General features: G+C 43.3%; 1 pseudogene; it reads right to left on the reverse strand.

Annotated features, from left to right (window-relative positions):
* Positions 1–377: 377 nt before the first annotated feature.
* Positions 378–860, reverse strand: LOC117347591 (annotated as a pseudogene).
* Positions 861–7,502: the final 6,642 nt, after the last annotated feature.

Genomic DNA, 7,502 nt, shown 5'->3' on the forward strand with positions numbered 1-7,502 from the left:
GACTCTGTCATGCTTGTTAGCACTGACTGATCCAGTCAATTCAAAACTAAACTAAAAACATTTTTATTTCTTGATGCTTTTGAATCGTAACTGCCCTGTTTTCTTTACAGATACCCCACCTATTGTCCTTCCTCTACTTGTACTCTTTTCTCAGAATATTGTAGTTCTTACCTTTTTTACCTTTTGTTCCTGTTCGTCCAGGGTTTAAATGTCTTTGGATGTACTAACTATCCCTAAAGATGTCAAGCAATATAAAGTTTTAACCTCATATTCCAGTCTATGTATGTTTTTATTATTATTGTACACCGCTTAGAAGTTTGATTAAGTGGTATAAGCAATTTTTTTTCTCTCTGCTTTTCAACTTAAAGATGGGCATTTTATTGCAAAGGCTGAAATAATTCCTTCTTCTTCGACACACCAACTGTGCGACCCCAGCATCCAGTGGTCTTTATGTGTTGACCACGTAAACATAAATGCCAGAAATGCCGCAGACCCCTGTGAGTACGGATCTTCTTCAGCTGTTCCAAGTCTTCACGGAGCTTGTTGTCAAGACCGTTAGCTAAAACCTGGCTGTATTTTTGTCATCCTTGATGTCTTTCTGCCTGTTTAGGAACCATTCTGGGATCTTATAGTGACGAGGATTTTGCATAATGGTAACAACTCGCTCCACCTCATTTTCTGTCAGCTCTCCCGCTCGCTTAGTCAGGGTCAATGTCAGCCTTTCTGAGTACCACATGTGCGTAACGTCCGCCCACACCCTTGATGGCAGTATTAGCAAAGGTGACTTTCCTTTGTCCATCGATACTGGTGTTGAGCAGAAGGAGAATATGCTGGAACTTCTCGGGAATTACGAGAGACATAGTCGCCGGTATAAGAAATTTTAAATAAACTTGAAACTTGGTCCACTGCACACGTGAACTTGAAATTCTCATTTCCTTAAGAAAGACAAGGCATCTCAATGCATGTGATGGAGTAAGAATCCGGTCTGAAGCAGCCTGTCCTTGGTGATCTGATGTACACGACAATACTGATGTCATCACATTAAAGTAGGGTGTCCCAAACATTCCCATGGAGTGTACAGGAGAGGATGAGTAATGCAATTTAATGCAAAGTCTTATAGCCCACTACTTTTGGCCTCAAGGCCATAAAGTGTAAATTACATTACCAATAATAAAACAGTTACCCCATCCTTCCCTTCCCCCTACCCCCAACCTTATCATTCAAAAGAAGAAAACCAATAAACATACCAACTTTCCAAATATCTTGCGTAATCGCCAAGCACTTTAAAATTTTCAGGGAGCTGCACTGTTCTCGGAAAGCATAAGCTTTGTGTTCATAACAAACGAAACTCCTTTGCAGAAGGCAATTTCAGATTATGAAAGGTACCTAGCCGTAAAGCATATAAAGCCGACATAAGTGCCCACAAAGTCAAACAATATAGCTTAAAAAACATGTGACTTAATTGGCAGCCTTATGGTTAGTTCAGTGCAGTGGCATAATAAGGGGGGAGCGGGGTAGAAAGGGGACCACCCCAGGCACCAGCGCTGGTGCCTATTCCTCCTCTCCGCCCCGATGTACCTAGTTAAATGATCAATAGCATGAGCAGTATCTTCTACTTGCTGCTCGCGCCAGCCTCAGGGACCAGGTTGTAGAAACATGATGGCAGATAAAGGCCAGATGGCCCATCCAGTCTGCCCATCTGCAACATCCACTATCTCCTCCTTTCCCTATTGGCTAAGGCTCTATACACCTGCATTGTGATGTTATAGAGCTTTATGGTTATAGATACCTAGAAACATGATGGCAGATAAAGGCCAACTGGCCCATCTGCAACATCCACTATCTCCTCCTCTCCCTATTGGCTAAGGCTCTTTACACCTGCATTATGATGTCATAGAGCTTTATGGTTATAGATACCTAGAAACATGATGGCAGATAAAGGCCAACTGGCCCATCTGCAACATCCACTATCTCCTCCTCTCCTTATTGGCTAAGGCTCTTTACACCTGCATTATGATGTCATAGAGCTTTATGGTTATAGATACCTAGAAACATGATGGCAGATAAAGGCCAAATGGCCCATCCAGTCTGCCCATCTGCAACATCCACTATCTGCTCCTTCCCTATTGGCTAAGGCTCTTTACACCTGCATTGTGATGTCATAGAGCTTTATGGTTATAGATACCTAGAAACATGATGGCAGATAAAGGCCAAATGGCCCATCCAGTCTGCCCATCTGCAACATCCACTATCTGCTCCTTCCCTATTGGCTAAGGCTCTTTACACCTGCATTGTGATGTCATAGAGCTTTATGGTTATAGATACCTAAATTAACACGCAAAATATAGTTGGAGTATAAATATGAATCTTCTGTATATAAATACTTATTCTTCAAAAAAAGAAAATTCTAAAAAATATTATATAAATAATTAATTAATAGTGCTAAGTGATAGCCAATACGAACTCCAAAAGCATGGGACTTCTGCCAGTTCAGGCTTATATACATCATAGCACTCCTCCCTTCCTACCTCTAAAATAGCTGGAGTTGAAAAGACTAAAGCTTTAAGTAAACATCAAAAAGAGAGAGAGAGAGAGGGTACTTATCTCTGCTGGAGTTATGAAAGTTGTAAAGAGTCCCAGGCTTCTGTTGCTAACTAATCCAAAAGTGCTTTGTGCCTCCAAATCCAAAAAAGTGTTATAAACAATCCAAATCCAGTTTCCAAAAGTTCATCTGAAATCTCCTGCTTACTCTTCAGGGCCTGAAAACCCTACTGGACTCCAGTCCTCGAGGACCGGAGTTGCCCACCCCTGAGCTAAACCATAGGCAACTTTATAACATAGAATTAGACAACCCAGGAAAATAACGTTCAATGTACAGCTGTTTACAGAATTTTAGATTTCATTTTCTATCATTGGGATACTGGATGGGTGAGATATTCAGGCATTGGAGGGAGAAGATAAATGTTATCAATCGGTTTGTTTGTATTTATTTTTCCATATGTTTATATTGTATTTTTAATGTTTTATGCTTAATCGCTATTATGAATATTATGTTTTAATCTGCCTAGTCCAAGGTAAAATATAAATTGACAGATTATAAATAATGGAATACCTACCCCCTCTTCTACAAAGCTGTGCTAGCCGCGTGGCAACAGCCCTGAAGCCCTTTAAATCTCTATGGGCTTCGGGACCGTTACCGCGCGGCAACCGCTAGCGTGGCTTTGTAGAAGAGGGCGCTAGTATCTCTGAATAAACTTGCATCGAGCTATTACTGAAAAAGGAGGTGTTAAATCTAAAAATTCCCTTCTTTCCCCCAAGCTATGCAAGCAGGTGTTCAAGAGACCTAACAGCTGACCACAAGATGGTGGTATCTCACTGTACTTGTGCTAATGCTACTCATTTCCCACATTTTTTAAAGCGCTGCAGGATAAAACCCCAGTGTTTGAAAATGACAAACTCTTAAGATTGCTCTAGAGTTTTAGGAATAAAACATGATGTGGGAATGTTCACAAAGCATCAGGTAAGGAAGAAAATTAAAAGGAAGGGAAGAATGTGTGAAGGAGATGGATAAAGAGAGAGCTCCCGTTTGGGCCAGAGAAGATTATGTCTGTCAAAACCCCATTCTGCTCTCAAGCTGTAGGAATAGGAGGAGTGTGTGGCGCAGTGGTTGGATCTACAGCCTCAGCGCCCTGGGGTTGTGGGTTCAAACCCCGCACTGCTCCTTGTGACCCTAGGCAAGTCACTTAATCCTCCATAGCCCCAGGTACGTTAGATAGATTGTGAGCCCCCCGGGACAGAGAGGGAAAATGCTTGAGTACCTGATTGTAAAAACCGCTTAGATAACCTTGATAGGCGGTATATAAAATCCTAATAAACTTGAAACTTGATAATGTGAGGAGAGATCTAAGGAAACTTGAGAAATGGTTTAGAATTTGTCAACTAAGATTTAGGGCTCCTTTTACTAAGGTGCTAGCGTTTTTAGTGCACGCAGGATATTACCGCATGCTACACGGCTAGAACTAAGACCAGCTCAATGCTGGCGTTAAGGTCTAGCGCGCATGGCAATTGAGCGCGCACTATTCCATGCGTTAATGCCCTAACGCAGCTTAGTAAAAGGAGCCCTTAATGTTAAAAAATACAGGCTCATTCGTTTGAGCTGCAAAAACCCAAAGGAGTGATACAGCATAGAAGCTGAAGAAGAAGATTGGGGCTCATGTCACCCCTTTTTACCACAAACTTCACTGGCTACCCTTTGAATCCAGAGTCCTATTCAAATTCACCTGCCTCTGTTATAAAACAGTATTTGGCCTATCCCCAAGCTACTTAAACCCTCACTTCTACCTGAATCGCATAACCAAGCACTCCTGCAGAATTCAGCTGTTCGCCTTCCCCTCCCTAAAACTGTGTCACTCCAAAAGATTCCTTGACAAAACTTTCGCCTTCCAGGCTGCCAAACTGAACCCATGGCTAGCCCAAATTGTCCTTGAGGCCCCCACCTACCTCGGGTTTAGAAAATCTCTCAAAACTCACCTATTCCATGGACAAGACACCTAACACCCCTCTCCAATGAACCACAACCTCCTCCTTTCCCCTTCCACCTCTCTACCCAGCCTACCCACCTCAATCCTCCCCCCCCTGACCTACACACTCCCTTCTCTCTCTAACCTCAACTACTTCATCGCTTCTAATATTATTCAATTGTTGTGAACCACTTGTAATTTTTTTTGTTAAACAAATGTGAACCGCCTAGAACTCCTTGGGTATGGCGGTATACAAAAATAAAGTTATTATTATTATTATTATTATTATCATATCTGATATTCTGAACTTGGTCAAACAGGTTGAAAAGGCAACAGCTAAAGCCAGAAGGATGCTTGGGTGCCCATGGAGAGGAACTGCCAGCAGTTAAAAGGAAGTGATAATGCCTCTGCGTAGGTCTCTGGTGAGACCTCGTATTGTGCACCCTCTTCTTTTCCAGGGTCAGTGGCTCCCTCCCTGCTGCTCCTTTGTGTTCCAGAATATAACCCTCAGAGCCAGATACACTAAAGTCAGTGATCGTCTAACGCTCACCGCTAAATTAGCGATGATTGCCTTTACCAACCCGATGAATAAAACGGCTCACCATGTGGTTTTCTGCATGATCACTCATTCTCAGGTCTGACCATGCAAATAAGTCCATTAATATTGAAATGCCATGTAAACTAGCAGAGCGACTGATGCTTTAGCATGGTTTCCTGATATTGAGGACGGAGGAAGAGATGGAAGGGGGAGGCAAACAGTTTCTAGAAGGGGCATAGAAGAAGAGAAGATGCCAAATGGAAGGGGCAGAGAGAGGGTAGACAGTGGATAGAAGGAAGAAAGTGAAGAGAAGATGATGAAAGCAGAAATCAGAAATGACAAAGGTAGAAAAAAAATTTCTGTTTCTTTGATTTATTTTTTTGCTTTAGGATAAAGTAGTGTTGTAGCTAAACAGAAAATGGAAATCCTTTTATTGGACTAATTCTAATACATTTTTTTGACTAATTCAGAGTCCAGGACCTTCCTATACCTCCCCACAGTTGTCAGGCTAGCTCTGCTCCAGAACAAGGAAGTGACATCAGAGAGGGTGGACCGGCAGCCGCAGGGAGGTGCAGGAAGGTCCCGCGATGGCTAAATTTAAAGTTTACTGCTGCTGCTGGTTCAGGAAAGCAGCAGTGGTAGAGCAGGATGACGGCTGTGCACCACCTTAGACCGTGCACCCAGGGCAAACTGCTTACCACCCCCTCCTCCCCCGGTAAGCCACTGGTGCACACACAATTCAGATGAGGCCCACTGAAATAGTTTCCTAGAGCACTGAGAACTAACGCAGACCATTAAAAAGTTTAAAACATTTACTGATTAACTGCAACCCCTGGAGAACTAAAACAATGGTTCCTGATATGGCCAGAAGAAGGTTGAATAGCATTACAGTACTTCCTTCATGGGACAATGGAAATGAAGTTCCATGGCTGTATCTCTGCAGCATTGTGCTGGTGCAGAGATACACCTGATTGAACTCCATTTCCATTGTCCCATGAAGGAAGTAATGCTGTTTAACCTCCTTCTGGTGTTCCCCTCACACTACCCTTGTGAGGGCAAAACATGGCCAAGGAGGATGAATTGAGACTTCCGGGTTTTACTTCCGTTGCTTTCAATGGTTGTCTTAATCCAGGGGTGTCCAATGTCAGTCCTCGAGGGCCGCAATCCAGTCGGGTTTTCAGGATTTCCCCAATGAATATGCATGAGATCTATTTGCATGCACTGCTTTCATTGTATGCTAATAGATCTCATGCATATTCATTGGGGAAATCCTGAAAACCCGACTGGATTGCGGCCCTCGAGGACCGACATTGGACACCCCTGCATTAGGCCATCTTCCTCTTTCTGGAGCCATATGGTAACCCTAGCCACATTAGGCAACTAGCGTTATATAATTCTCCAAGTACTGCTGTAGTTTTATTAATAAAAGTTTTGAACTTTTTACTTGTTTTGTATTAGTGGTTTGCTTTTATTCCCAGTACTCTTGCTCTTGCAGATACCAGCTTCTGTTTTCTTGTTGTTATTTCCTAGGCAGTTCCTTGAGAGCTCTAATAGCAGATAAATCTTTTCTTGAGGTGAGAAATTTTTTAGCCATGTGGTCTGCTGATTAACATATGCGGAAACAAAATAAACTTTTTGAGCCCTGCTTAGACAGCAGTTGCTTCCTGGGCTGAATGGCTCCAAATACAGTTCCTTCCTACTCTCAGTTCTGAATGAAATTTGTACAGTTTACTTCTTAGATAGTCCCTCTGGGTCTCTTCTAGCTTCAGACAGGGTGGTATCAACACACGGTACGTGTACCCCTAAGGGTGTGTGAGCTGCTTGTTGGGTATACACAACATTCCACGGGTCTCCCGCCCCTTCCTCTTTATTTGCCGCCACCAGGGATCCTATGCCTTCCTTCTTGCCTGCCCCCCTCCACCAAAGCGCCACCACCGCCGGGGATCCCATGCCCTCCTTCCTGCATTTCCACCAAAGCCAACCCAGAAGGCTTCCCTCCAATGTCAAAGTTGACGTCAGAGGGAAGTCTTCTGGGTCAGCGTCACGGGCAGTTGCTTTTGCACAATGCACGTGGCTGACCTGGAAGCCTTCTCTCCGACGTCAGAGCCGATGTCAGAGGGAAGGCTTGTGGGTCAGCCATGTGCAGCAGATAAGTTTTGGTTTCTTGACACGTACCTTGTAGTCATCCAGCCTGAGCTGGGCTAAACCCGTGATATTGTGGGCCTGCTTCTTATCATTTTTGTTTTGGAATCTAGATTTTATTTTTAAAAACAAAGTGACTTCCATATGAACTTACCCCCTGGCATGACTATTTCTTTATTTGTATCGGGTAATACTGCAGAATGCAAGGTGAAGGTGACTGATAAGCAAGACCTTGCCTTCACAAGCCTATTTGCCAGCAGATACTTTTGCACTGATGTCCACAAGAAATCACAGAGCTGGCT

This window comes from Geotrypetes seraphini, chromosome 13 (assembly GCF_902459505.1).
Source record: "Geotrypetes seraphini chromosome 13, aGeoSer1.1, whole genome shotgun sequence".
Classification (NCBI taxonomy): Eukaryota; Metazoa; Chordata; class Amphibia; order Gymnophiona; family Dermophiidae; genus Geotrypetes; species Geotrypetes seraphini.